Raw genomic sequence first — 14,836 nt, 5'->3', positions numbered from 1 at the left:
GAACAAATACAGTGACATTTGAAAAAGCTTATAGTCTATAGTTTCATGGAATGGGAATATATACTGATTTAATTATTTTTAATTATCATGTTCAATTATAGACTTATAAATGATTTAACTTTGTACTGTTTATCATTGTGATGTATAAAGTATGTTTCCATGTCTGAAAACCCATTAATAATTATTGAAATTTTCAGAAAAGGCTGCAGCATTTCTTAGATCCTTAAAAGGGATAACATTTACCTAGGATATTGATCTGTCAAATGTATTGATCTTCTAGTCTATTACTTAATTTGCAACTAGTCTGTCTTCTCTATCTTTTAATTTCTTACTTTCTTGGCCTTTGATTTAATTTGACAATATAAACTAATAATATCTATGTGATAATATTTTATTTTATTAATTTACAAGGCTACTTAGCTTACAAGTTTTCATAATTAGTAACATTTATTTCTCCTATCCCAATTTATACATTCTGAATACAGTTCATAAATTTTATAGTCGTGTTTACACTATTTTCTCCTGCAGAGACTGTATTTGCATCTAATATTCACAATATATTTGAAGGACTAAATTATTAATGACACCACAATCAAGAGCCAAGCAGCACCACTTTACTGAGCATTCTTCCCTTACAATGCTTTAATTTCCACATTTTCATTTCTGTTATTCGGTGCCAACTAACTTGGCAATCCCCACCAGTATTCTGAATGATCAGTAATATCTAGATATAACCACAAATTGGCTTTATTCTTGCCCATTTATCTTTATACTATTCCCCATTCCCTTCAGAGTGATACTCTCTATATATCTGTATAATGAGTCTCTCCATGTCTTCAGTAAATATAGCCTGATGAAAACAATTTTAGATCAGGTTGGATGTTTGAAAACTCTTTCTGAGGCATACTGTATCTGCTTGCACATAATAGAAACACTTTTTCTTAAACCGTTGAATATATTACTTAAATATTCTTTATATGTGATCTTAAGAGTGTCATCCATTATTTCTTTACAATTTCCTTGAATTCCTTGTGAATTTGTCTCCTTTCTCATGTTTTTGGGTTGTTTTTTGGAGACCTGCCATGCCACTTCAACAGACTAGGGCTAAGTGGTTTTAAACTATACCGACAAGCCTTGTTAATGTGGCTTATGCAAGCACTCAAGAGGCTGTGGCAGAGGGATTATGATTCGGGGGTTAAAATGCTTACACATTTTAGAACTTTATCTTCTGGCTTATTGTTTTAAATCTAATTGCCAAGATTCAGTAGTCCTTATCTGTATGCCTTCTGAAATGAGAAGACAGACAGAGTATACACTCCACCTCTTCCTTCATTGTTTCATCTGCTTGGGACTAATTAATCTTCATGCCTTAAGAAGTTTCTGAGAATTGCTGGAAAGCTTTCCTGGGAGAGATGCTTAACCTGCTTTACCTGTGATTGTGTCCCTGTATAAATAGGTTACCAACTACAAATACAGCTAAGATACCAGAAACTTCATCCTTTTTTTTTTATTTTGGTTTGCTTTAATTTTTTTTAGTTTACAAAAGGAAGTATTTATTTTTGGCCCATTCTTTCAGTTCATCTTAACAGGTGAAGGCATGGCAGGACATAATGGTTTTACATCATTGCAGCCAAGAGGAAGAGAAACACAAAGTCCATACATGCTCCAGCCTGTGTGATATTTCCATGAGCATTCATTACAGAAGTTCCACTTTAGGGTAATCTCTTGAAATTACCATCATAGATGTATTCAGAGATGTGATTTACTAATATCCTAAGAATTCTCAGTCCAATCAGGTTGATAAAATTAACAATCACAAATATATTGCACATCAACTTGTTATCCAAACACAATTTCTTGAAATTATTTGCTTTCTTTTATTAGAAGTGGACATATTTTATGAAGTATATTCTGACTGTAGTTTGTTCTCCACCAACTCCACTGAGATCCATCTTACTTGTTGCCCTTCCATCAGAATCCACACCCTTTTTGTCTCTCACTAGAAACAGGCTTCCCAGGCTGGCCTCGAACTCATGATCCTCCTGTCTCTGCCTCCTTCAGCAAACCCTGCCAGTGGAGCAGTGTGAAGAAGTGAGAGGATAACCCCGAGATGGACCAAACCTGCACAGCACTGTATCCCCTGTTGAGCATCAATGTCCACTACCTCTTCCATGGCCCAAAGAATGGCTGAATGGGATGCAAAAGGAGACAAACACAGGGTGAAGGAATAGCCACAGAGAAGATCTGCAAGGTCGTCTGCTGTGAGTATGCTTCCATTTCCTCATCCTTACTTGAGAAACCTGCTCCTCCGAAGCCAGAGCCCAAGCCTATAAAGAAAGGGCCCTGCAAATAAAGGAGAGAAGGTACCAAAGGGAAGAGGGGAAGCCAGTGAGGATGCAAATAACCCTGCAGAAAATGGAGATGCCCAAACACCGGTCACAGAAAGCTGAAGGTGCTGGAGATGCCAAGTGATGTGTGCGTTTTTGATAACTGTACTTTTGGTGAGTTTACAGTTTGAAATACTATTTCTCATCAAGTTTTATAAAATTGCAGAATTTTGTTTTACTTTTCTTTAAACTATATTGTTAGCACACAGAACAGTTCACTGTTGAGGAGGAGGAGGATCAAGTGTCACTTATAAAATATCACCCAAGTTGAATTGAGGACGGAACATCTCTTTCCTTGATAATTTTGTAAGGCTCCTGTTGGCTTCCAGGAGAGACATCCTGTTCTTGCATAGGTGGCCACCAAGGCACAAAATGCCTCAGAAAACTCTAAATTCATTTTTATATCCTCTTTCCATTTTACCATCAACATAGACTTAATTTTCTTAAAACCAGAGACCTGTTGGAACCTGACTCCCAAAATTGGATTTCTAGTCTATTGGGCGATGTGGACTTCGCAGTGACTTCATCAATGTTCTCAGAGTATTGCTGGTTCCTTTTATAAAAGATTGTAGCTCTTCAGATTGATGATTCTGCCATGTTCAGATCCTGAAAGCTGGGGTTTGTGTGTGAAAAGTCATTATACAACTTCCTTAATGTGAAATATCAATCCTCACTCTAAGCTACTTTCCCCTTTTCAAAGCATTAAATGAAGATATCATTGGGTTTTATAGTGGCTTTCTGATTTTGGTAGTCTATACAAGAAGGGAATTTGGACGTTCTTGTATACATTGTCTGCCCATGTCCTGCCTGAAATACCATGATAGTTTATGAAAAGTATCTTTAATAAATCTAGTTACAGTTAAACTTGTAAAAAATAGAAAATGGGTTTTTATTTCATTTTATTTTTATAGTATTATATTAATTTTTCATCCTATATCCTATCCTACTGGAGTTTCATAAATGCTCTTGAGTCAGAAGCATCTGTGAATTTCTAACCTGCATAAACTGTGAAATGAATATTTTTCTTTCAGGTTATATTTTCAGAGAATCTGCAGTAATTTATAAAATGACAATAGACAATTATGCATGTATCTGTCTTGGTGTAATCCATTATATTACTAGGAGTTAACTATTTACCTTCTTAGTGAAGTATTGAGACTCTTCCTGAACTATGATTTCTCTTTTTCCATTCCTGAATTATTTCCAGTCATTCCTTCTATATCTTGTTATAAATGAATTCTGAGTAGATAAGACATGATCATCTTGATGGTAACTTTTAAAAGATACTTGGTTTTTATCTCTTTCTCTACATGTGCTTGCTTCTGTGGAACCCGTTTAAGTCTACAACAAAGATAAGGATTTCATTATCAGGTTGATTTTAATGTAGTTTAATTCCTTTAACAAGATATGGATATTTTCACTATTTGAAATAATTATTGGATATCTTCAGACATTTTTGAGAGTTGTTTATTACAAAAATATTTTATCATTCTGTCTTAATGATCCCTAGAAATGTCAAACAAACAATCTACAAAATCAGTTTGATTGTCAAGTTCTTATGTTCTTCTATTATGCTGAAATCAAAGAGATACATATTATTTTGAACAAGAAGGATGGCATTGCTCCTCCAGCTTTATCCAGTAATCATTAGTCAAAAAACAATATAATCTCACAATAATGGAAATTAGCAAGGAGAAAAAAATCCTGAATAAAAAGGAAAGATAATGAGTTGAGATGTTTATGCTCTCCTCTTCCCATATGTGGATGTCTTATAATTTGGGAAAGATTTACAAAAAAAAAAAACTGAAAATGATTGACAGCCATGCACATGAAGTTTTTTTTCAAATCAAATATCTGTAGAGGATTTTCAATCCAGCAACATGGGTGTTATGGCATGAGATGGAATGAAAATCCTTCTACATCTATATGATTAGGCCAGAATGCAGACATGTTCTAGATTACAGTATGATCTGGTGGGAATAAAGAAATACCCTTAGTCCACACCTTTAATCCCTAGCAATGAAGGAACGAAGGCAAATTTATTTTGTAGAAGGAAGCTGCCATGTTTGAAAGTAATCTCTAATTGAGAGGAAGATAAATTGATGAATCAGAGAAAGATTGGACAGAATGAGTCAGAGATAAGATAGGGTATGTCTAACTCAAAGGAGAACATCTCAGGAAGGAGAGGCTGACTTCCTAAGAGCATCTAAAGAAAAAGACAGGGGGATTGGGTAGTTTTAGAAAGATAGGTTGCAGAGAGAATAAGCTAGACATGAATGAAAACAGAACAAGACAGAGTAAGAAGAAGTCATAAGATCAGAACAGATTTCCAAAATTAGTATGAGACCAAGTAGAACAATTCAGTCAGAAACCAAGAGATTCTATTGAATCAGCCATCTTAGTAGATTAGACTTTACATAGGCTTAGATACTTTTAAGCCCAGGCCCAAGAATAGTTAGAATAGAGAAGGAAATGCTCTGGAATAGCCCAGGCCTGGCATTTCTAATTATCTAGCTATCTAGCTATCTACACATCTACCTACCTACCTACATACATACAGACATACTTATCTATGTATCTATCTATGTATCTATCTATGTATCTATGTTATCTATGTATCTATGTATCTATCTATCTATCTATCTATCTATCTATCTATCTATCTATCTGTCTATCTATCTGTATCTATCTATCTATCTATCCACCTATTTACCTATCTACCTTGAGTTTTGTGGATTGTTGTTGTTATGGTTATTATTATTATTTTTATTATTATTATTGAAAATATACTTTTCTCTTATGTGGTATATCCTGATAACAGTTTCTTCTCCCTTCTTTCCTCCCTCTCCTTTCTCCTATGTCCATTTTCCCTCTGTTTTCCTTAAGAAAGTAGCAAGCTTCCAGGAGACAACAACCAACTACAATTAAGGGGTAGTTAATTGACAAAGTAAAAAGGTAAAAGCCCTAACACCAAGGCTGGAAAATGCAGCTCAAGTGAAAAAAATAATGTCCAAAGAGCAGGCAAAAGATTCAGAGACACATTGTTAACATCCCAGAAAAACACCAAGGTAATGGCCATAGCATGCATGCAGAGGGGTCATGCAAATCCCAAACCTATCTACTCATTCTCTGTGAACTCATATGAGTCTTGCTTATTCAGTGGACCATATTGTCTTTGTGTCCTCCATCTACTTAGACTCCCACAAATCCTCTTCCTCTACTCCAATAGGATTCCCTGAGCTTTGAGAGGAGGGATCTTATGGAGACTTCCAATTCAGAGTCTCTTCCCACTTAATGGATCTCTAAATGCTCTCAATTACTTCCTGATGAAGTATTTCTGATAACAATTGAATAAGGCACTGATCTGAGGTCTCTGGGATATCCAGTCTCCAGTTCCTAACCCTCGAGTTAGTTAGTGTCAGGCCTGGGCTCCCTCTCATGCCATGAACCTCAAGTAAACCAAACATTGGTTGGTCATTCCTACAAGTTCTGTGCCACTATTTCTCGGGCACATCCCTCAGTCAGGACATGTTGCAGATGGACAGTTTTGTGGCTAGGTTGGTGATCATGTTTCTCTTTTGGATAGCCTTCAAAGTATCTTTCTTCATCATTCTATAACATATTGGCGAAGGCTCCATGCAGGCAGTTCTTTAAGTTCAATGAGATGTGTTGATGTTATATTCTACAAAAAAGGCCTGTGCTGTGATTTTTAGAGAGCTACTCTCTGTGCTAACATCACCCTATATGTCTAGATGATCTTCATGGGACCCTCTCAGCCAAAAATTCTAACAAACACAACACTCAGCCAACAACTCTACTAAATACAACACGAAAGCCTTGCTTTGCTGCATAAATTGACCAATTCAGGTTTCTTATTCACCAGTACCAGTAGTCCTCACTAGGGTCAACCTCATAAATTACAGAAAGTTTCCACCATACTAGATTTCCACACTGCCTTCCAGTAGACCCCCCATTTCCAGTCTTTTCCTGCACTCTTTCCTTCTATTGACCCCCAACAGACATCTGATTCCCTTCTGCTCCTGTCCCTACCTTCCCCAAGTACACTTGTAAAATCTATTCTGTTTATCTGTCTCTGTAGTCCTCCTCTTTATCTAATATCTCTTTGTCTTTGCATTTAAGCTCGATTATCATTTATTTTACAGCTAAATCCCTTTATAAGTGAAAATATACCATATTTATCTTCTGAGCCTGGCTCACCTCTGGAGTTGTTGCTACCATTTTGTTTGTTTTGTTTTGTTTTCTAGTTGAATCTATTTGCCTACAAATTTTATGACATTATTTTAAATATAGTTGAATAATACTCTTGTTTAAATGAACCACTCTTTCTTTATACATTCTTCTATTGAGGAACATCAAGGTTGTTTTTAATTCCTAGCTATTGTGAATAGAGGAGCAATGAACATGGTAGATCATGTGTCTCTAGGGTAGGATGAAGTATCTTTTAGTAGTACAGCTGGATATTGAGAAAGATTGGTTTCCATATTTCTGAGGAACTGCTATAATAATTTCCATAGTGGCTATACAGGATTGCACTAGACGATCACTGTAAGGGTGATGTCCTTGCTACACACTTTCCCAGAATAAGCTGTCACTTGTGTTATTAATCTCACAATTCTGACAAGTGTAAGACAGAATCTCAAAATATTTTTGATTCTTATTTCTTTGATGGCTAAGAATGATGAACATGTGTTTCTCTACCATTAGATATTCCTCTATTAAGAATTTTCTGTTTAGATCCGTTCCCAGAGTTTTGATTGAAATACTATTTTATGTTACATAGATTTTAGTTCTTTATATATTTTGGATATTATCCTCTATGAGATGTGGAGTTAGTAAAAATCTATTTCCATTCTGCTGTCTGCTGCTTTGTCTACTTGATGGCAGGCTTTGTCTTACAGAGCTTTTCAGTTAACTGATGTTCCATTTATTAATTGTTTTTCTTAGTGCCTGCACTGTGAGTGGTTTGTTCAGCAATTTGTCTCCCCTGCCAATGCATTCAAGGTTATTTCTGTTTTATTTTCTCTCATTGTGTCTAGATCTACTACTCTTATTTAATCTACTTGGACTTGAGTTTTGTGGAGGGTAATAAACATGGATCTATTTGCATCTTTCTACATTCAAACATCCAGTTTGACCAGTACCTCATGTGGATTTTATTATTATGGCTCTGTAGTACTACTTGAAATTAGGGAGGATGACACCCCCAGCAGTTCTTTTTATTTTTCAGATTGTTTTAGCTATGCTGGATTTGTTTGTTTGTTTGTTTTCCATTTAAAGTTGATTATTGCCATTTCAAGGTCTATAAAGATTTTTGGAATTTTGATGGGGATTGCATGGAATATGTATATTTTTTCTGATAGGATGGTCACTTTGATTACGTGTATAATACTAATTGATGATCATGGGAGATATTCTATCTTATGATATCTTCAAGTTCTTTCTTAAAAGACTTGAAGGATTTTGTTGTTGATATTGTTGTTTGTTTTTTATTTTTATTTTTACGCATGACTTTTACTTGCTGGGTATAGTTATCCAAAATATTTTACATTATTTGAGGCTATTGTGAAGTGTTATTTTTCCATAATTCTAATTTGATTCTTACTCATTTCTCATTTGCATATAGAAAGGTGACTGGTTTGTTATTGTTTTATTTTGTTTCAGTTAGTATTGTATCCTGCAGCATTGGTGAAAGTGTTAATAAGCTGTAGTAGTTCCCTGATGTGAATTTTAGAGACACTTATGTGTGTTATTATATCATTTACAATTAATGATACTTTGACTTCTCTTTCCAATTTGTAGCTCCTTGATCTTCATCAAGTGTCTTACTGCTCTCCCTAATTTTCAAGTACTATATTGAATAGATATGGAGACACCTGATAACTTTTCCTTCTTCTTGATTTTAATAGAATTGCTTTGGCTTTCTCTCCATTTAATTTGATGTTGACTTTAGGCTTGTTCTAAATTGCATTTTTATGTTTAGATATACCTGGTATATTCTTAATCTATCCAGATTCCTAATTTTTCCAGTACTTTTATCAAAAGTTTTTGGTCAAAGGCCTTTTCTATATCAAAACATAGGATCCTGTGTTCTGCAGGGGTTTTTCTGTTTTTGTTTGTTTGTTTGTCTGTTTTTATATTTTCAGTTTATTTATGTGATTACATTAATGTTTTTTTTTAAATGTTGAGATATCCCTATATCTCTAGGACAAAGCCTTCTTGGTTTAAATGTTCTGTAAATATCTATAAATCTAATTGTCTTATAATGTTTGCTAGTTTCAATATTACTATTTACCTTTACTCTCAATGACCTCTCCATTGCTAACAGTCAGTAGTGAGACTGCCACTCTTATGTTTGCCAGTGTTTGAGGTCAATATGTGATTTTAAGCTGTAGTAGTATTACATTTACAAATTTGAATGCTCTTGTGTTTTGGGGCAAAGATATTGAAACACCATCTTGGTAGACTACTTTTCTTTGATGAGTATGCAGTGTTCTTCCCCATCTATTTTGATTAATTTTGGCTTAAAGTATATTTTATTAGATATTAAATGGCTACACCAGATAGGATCTTATATCCACTTACTTGGTAAATATCTTTTTCAAAACTTTACTTCGATGTAACCCTCTCCTTGGTGTTGACATGGATTTCTTACATGTAACAGAAGGATAGATCCTGTTTTTCTATCCATTTTGTTAGTCTGTATGTTTTTATTTGTGGAATTAAGATGAGTGATATTTATTAAAGAAATCAATGGTCAGATTAGTACTTAATTTTCTGTTACTTTGTTGTTATTGTTGCTGCTGTTGTTATTATTGTTGGTGGTGGTGGTGGTGGTGGTGGTGGTGGTGGTAGTGGTGTATGTGTGCATCTCCTTTTTGTTTTTGTCTGTTGACATGGGGACTAGTTAAATTTCTTGGGGTGTCATTTTTTCCTTCCTAGAACATTCTATAGAGATGGTTGTAGATAAATATTGTTTACAATTGACTTCATTATGGAATACCTAATTTTTCCTCATATTTGATGGTTGAAAGTTTTTCTGGGTATAAGTAATCTGGGCTGTTGTCTGTTGTCTTTTGGAGACTACTACATCTGTACAACCCTTCTGGCTTTTAGAAGTCAGAAATTCTGAAAAAGTCTGCCTTTATATGTTACTTGATTTTTCCCTTGAAGCTTTGATTCTTTCTTTGTTCTCTATGTTTAGTGTTTTAGTGATTATTCTTAGAAAGCAGGTTTTGTTTTTCTGGTCCAATCTACTTAGTGTTCCATAAGCTTCTTAGACTTTTTAAAGTATGTTCTATTTTAAGTTAGGAAAATTTTCTTTCATGATGTTGTTGAAGTATTTTCTGGGCATTTGAGCCGGAATTATCCTTTCTCCACTCCTATTATTCTTATGTTTGGTCTGTTTACAGTGTCTCCAATGGAGGTTTTGTGTGAGAATTTTTTTTTAATTTAACATTTTCTTTTATCATATCTTAAAGGCCTCAAATTCTGTCTTCCATCTCTTGTATTCTATTGTTGAAGCTCACCTGTATATTTCTTATTCATATTCCTAAATGTTTTGTTTCTAGAATTTCCTGGGTTTGCGTCCTTTATTTGCTTCTACATCCATTTTCAGGTCTTCGATAGTTTTATTATTTTCTTTCAGCCCGAATATCTCTGGGTATTCCTCTCCTCTAATGTGTGTGTGTGTGTGTGTGTGTGTGTTTTCCTGACTTTCTTTGACATTTATTCATTTTCTCTAATTACTTGTGTTTTCCTTGAATTTTTTTTATGGGATTTATTAATTTCACTTTTGAGGACTTCTACCATCTCCAATTAATTGCTTTAAAGTCTTTTCTTGTGCTTCAGCTATTTGGGAAATTTTCAAGACCTTCAGCTATCTTAGAATAATCTATAACATGCTGTGGTAGGATAGCTGGGCTCTGGTGAAAACATTACCTTGGCTGTTATTGATTATGCTCCTAGGCTGTGTCTAGGAATCCGGGTTAGGAGTGATTATAGGTGCTGATTTCAGGGTTTGCCTTTTTTAGGTGAGTGTTTTGTTTCTTGATTTCTTTTTTCCTTTCTGTGTTTTCAGAGATCGTTGGCTGTGTGTTGCCTGTTTTACTGGCTTGCTTGACTATTCTGTTGTGAATGTAGAGAACAGAAGGCAGGGAAGGGACAGTTTATGTAAGACGCTCAGGCTGTTTGGATAGGGTGGAGAGAGGCAACAGCTGGTCTTCTGTTGAAGCACTAAGGACAACCCAGAGGATTGGGTCTGGAGAACAAGAGAGTGGAGAAGGTACATGGGGGAGGCTACCTGTTCTTCTGGAAGGCATAGCCTTTTGGTTGATCTTAGGGTGTCTGTCTGAGTTAGGTGCCTTAAAGCAGTAAGTAGGAGGAAAGAGAAGCCAGTGATGGATAAATCATAAGATCCACAGGAGGAGCGGACAGGAGGAGGTAGGTATCTTTTATTGTATCTATACAGATGATCCTCCTGTAGATTTTTTAAAATGTAAAAGTTAGAAAACATTAAATTAGGTATATACAGTGATTTTAGAATATGGAAGATTGACTAACATACAGTATTAATAGAAATTCATTTTTCAAATCTTTTAGGACCAAATTTGTTGAACAGAAAACAGATTTTTTTCCTTTAAAATGTGACATTCTCTGGATTTTCTTTCTTCAGGTGAGTTACATGATTTCTATCATGAAACAATATCTTAAATTTAAGTCAGTAAATCCTGACGTGAGTTACCTTAGTTCAAATATTCCAGAAATGAAAAAATAAATTACATTATATTTTTCCTAGATCATCCTAAATAATTGGTAATTAGCCTAAGTTTTTATATAATTTTACTTTGTTATGAACATTGTTCTAAAACATCAGTTGTTAATTTTAATAAATGGGACACACAGGATACTTTTTTAATGGTGTTAAGATGACCAATTAAGAAATGGATCAAAGAGGCATCCACAGAGCCGTTCTCTTGGTTCTTCGTTCACTCAGGAGGCTAATATAAATGTTAGAATTTCTAGAAAAGGTAAAAAAGATTTATATAATCTAGATACTCAAAATATGTCAACATATAACAAGGACACATGGCCCTCTATGCTCATTTGCAGCCTTATTTCAAACAACCAGAAGCTGGAAAGAACCCAAATGTCCCTTCAACAGAGGAATGGATATAGAAATTTGGTACATTTACGGCAATGGACTACTCAGCTATTAAAAAATTGACTTCATGAAATTCTTAGGCCAATGGATGAACTTGAAAATATCATCCAGGTGAAATTAACTCAGTCACAAAAAGAACACATATGGTATGCACTCACTGATAAGTAGTTATTAGCCCAAAAAGATCAGAACAACCAAGATGGTTCACAAACCACATGAGACTCAAAAAGAAAAACCAAAGTGCCAAGCTTTAGTCCTTCTTGGAGTAAACAAAAAATCCATGGGGAAGAAATACAGAAGATTGAAGGAAAGATCATCCAGAGACTGCTTTTCCTAGGGATCCATTCCATATACAGACGCCTAAAACCCATACACACTACGGGATGCCAAGATGTGCTTTGACAGGAGCCTGATATGGCTGTCTCCTGAGAGGCTTTTGCCAGAGACTGACCAATAAATAGCACAGATGCTCGGATGCTTGCAGTCACTATTGGACTGAGCAAGGGGTCCCCAATAAAGGAATTAGAGAAAGGACTGAAGGAGCTAAAGGGGTTTGCAACCCCTCAAGAAGAACAATAATATGAAACAACCAGATCCCCCAGAGCTCCCAAGGACTAAACCTCCATTCCAAGAAAACACAGGGATGGACCATCCAAATATGTAGCAGAGGATGGCCTTGGTAGGCATCAAGGAGAGGCCCTTGATCCTGTGAAGTCTTGATGCCCCAGTGTAGGGGAGTGCCAGGGCAGAGAGGTGGGAGGGAGTGGGTGGATGGATGAGCACCCTCATAGAAGCAGAGGAAAGGGGAACAGGATGGGGGTTTCTAGAGGGGAAACTTGGAACGGGGATAATATTTGACAGGTAAATAAATAAAATATCTAATAAAAAGAAATTGGTTAGGAAGAAACTGATATTCCTGGAACAGTATGTATGTTTTCTTTATATTTCTCCCTGAAATGACTCCTTGTTATTTGTCAGTTACATTATTCTATAATTTGTTTGTCAGCTTTATTACACCAGTAGAGTATCAAAGATAGAATGCTTTTCTCTTACACTGCACTCTGTGAGGGGAGGAATCAGGAAGTGGGGCAGATTAATGTGTGTGTGTGTGTGTGTGTGTGTGTGTGTGTGTGAGTGAGTGATAGGAGCAACAGAGGTGAATATAAATGCATTATAGTATTATATATATAAAGATATTTAAATCAATCATACATAATTGTATACATGAATGAAAAAAAAAAATACAAACATGTAGAGAAGTAAAAGAAAAAATCAAATTTCAAAGTTATAAACATTTCTTTCAACAAATTCTCACTGAAAATTCTGAGAGCAATATGATTTGCTCCCTTGCTGATGGTGAATTTTCCCAAGATCACAGTCTTCATTAGTGAGACATGTTAAGATTGCCAACAGCCTCTCTGCTCTTTAAGTCCTTTTGTTTACATGTACTATAATAATGAGAAATGTGTCCTATTATCTTGTTCTGATAACACACACTGAGTAAATTACTAGGTTTAGTCAGAAGCATTCCAAGGACTCTTGTCCGTATTATTATTGTTTTATGAACCCTGCCCATGCAGTACCCTTGAGAATGGAGAAAAGAATTACTCTTGTTAGGGCAACATTGTTTTCCTCACCACTTTGATTCTCCATCTGCCAACAAGGAAGTGTTTATTCTAAGGATCACTATAGCATCATATAAACCTTCTATGTCACAAGTACTTTTCAACATAATCATTCTATTGTATCCATGGAGATATGTTTCCTTGGATTCCCTCAGACACTAAAATTTTTGCTATTCGACACTCATATAAAAAGGTATAATAGCTATATTTAATTTGTCTACTTTTTCCTTTCAGGAAGACCTAGACCCATTATAAAGTGTAAATGGTGTACAGTTTTTTACAACATTGTATAGGGAATATTGAAAAAAGGGGAAATTTTATGAGTGTTGTGCACAGATGTATTTTTAAATATTATGTCCATATTTGGTTGACTATATCACTGATAATTCTACAGATATGTAATGCATATTATATGTAATGTTAGAGAGAGAAAGTATAGGATACACTACAGTATCAAAATCCACACCACTATCCATCAGCAGCAATAAGTTAGAAAGAACCTAGACACTCTTCAACAGAGGAATGGATACAGAAAATGTGGTACATCTACACAATGGAGTATTACTCAGCAATTAAAACAAGGACTTCATGGAATTCACAGGCAAATGGATGCAACTAGAAAATATTATGAGTGAGGTAACCCAATCACAAAAAACACACATGATATGCACTCATTGATAAGTGGATATTAGCCTCAAAGCTCGAATTAACCCAAGATGCAATCCACAGACCACATGAAGCTCAAGAAGGACAACAAAGTGTATGCTTCACTCCTTATATTCATAGGAGGAGATATGGAGACGAAGTTTGGAGCAGAGACTGAAAGACTGCCCATTCAAACCTGCCCCACCCAGGAATCCAGCCCATATACAGACAGCCACCAAACCCAGACAATATTGCTGATGCCAAGAAGTCCAGCCTGAAAGGAGCCTGATATAGCTGTCTCGTGAGAGGCTCTGCCAAAACATGACAAATATAGAGGCAGATGCTCATAGCCAACCATTGAACTGAGAACTGGGACCCCATTGGAGGACTTAGAGAAAGGACAGAAGGAGCTGATGGGGTTTGCAACCCTATAAGAACAATACCAACCCAACCAGAGCTACTGGGAACTAAACGACCACTCAAAGAGTACCCAGGACAGGCCCATGGCTCCCTCTGCATATGTAGCAAAGGATAGCCTTGTTGGGCACCAATGGGAGGAAAAACCCTAGGTCCTGCTAAGGCTGAACCCCCCCCCCAGTGTAGGGGAATATTAGGGTAGCGTGGTGGGAAGGGGTGAGTGGTTGTGGGGGAACGCCCTCATAGAAGGCCGAGGGAGGATGAAATAGGGATTTATGTGCGGGAAACCAGGAAAGGGAATAACATTTGAAATGTAAATTTAAAAAATCCAATTTAAAAAAAAAGAGCAGAGAAAGTGAGACAGACGGGGTTCGGGAAGAGGAAGAGCGCCCAATGCGGGAGGGGCTTAAGGAAAGAAGTGTAAAACAGTGAGCCCATTGGATGGGGAAAGAGGTCATTGCAGGCAAGGAATGGATTAAGACTCACACAGGAGAGTGCAATCGGCTTTGGACCTCAAAGCAGTTCATGGTTTGATAATGTTTCCTGTGGAAGGCGAACACTTGTGAGTGACAGCTCAGGAG

At 36.0% G+C, this 14,836-nt stretch overlaps 1 pseudogene; it reads left to right on the top strand.

Annotated features, from left to right (window-relative positions):
• The first annotated feature begins 2,171 nt into the window (after positions 1–2,171).
• Positions 2,172–2,472, top strand: LOC116905833 (annotated as a pseudogene).
• Positions 2,473–14,836: the final 12,364 nt, after the last annotated feature.

This window comes from Rattus rattus, chromosome 7 (genome assembly GCF_011064425.1).
Source record: "Rattus rattus isolate New Zealand chromosome 7, Rrattus_CSIRO_v1, whole genome shotgun sequence".
NCBI classification, from domain to species: Eukaryota; Metazoa; Chordata; class Mammalia; order Rodentia; family Muridae; genus Rattus; species Rattus rattus.
Note: the sequence above shows the minus strand (reverse complement) of the source record. Positions and strands in the feature narration are given on the sequence as shown.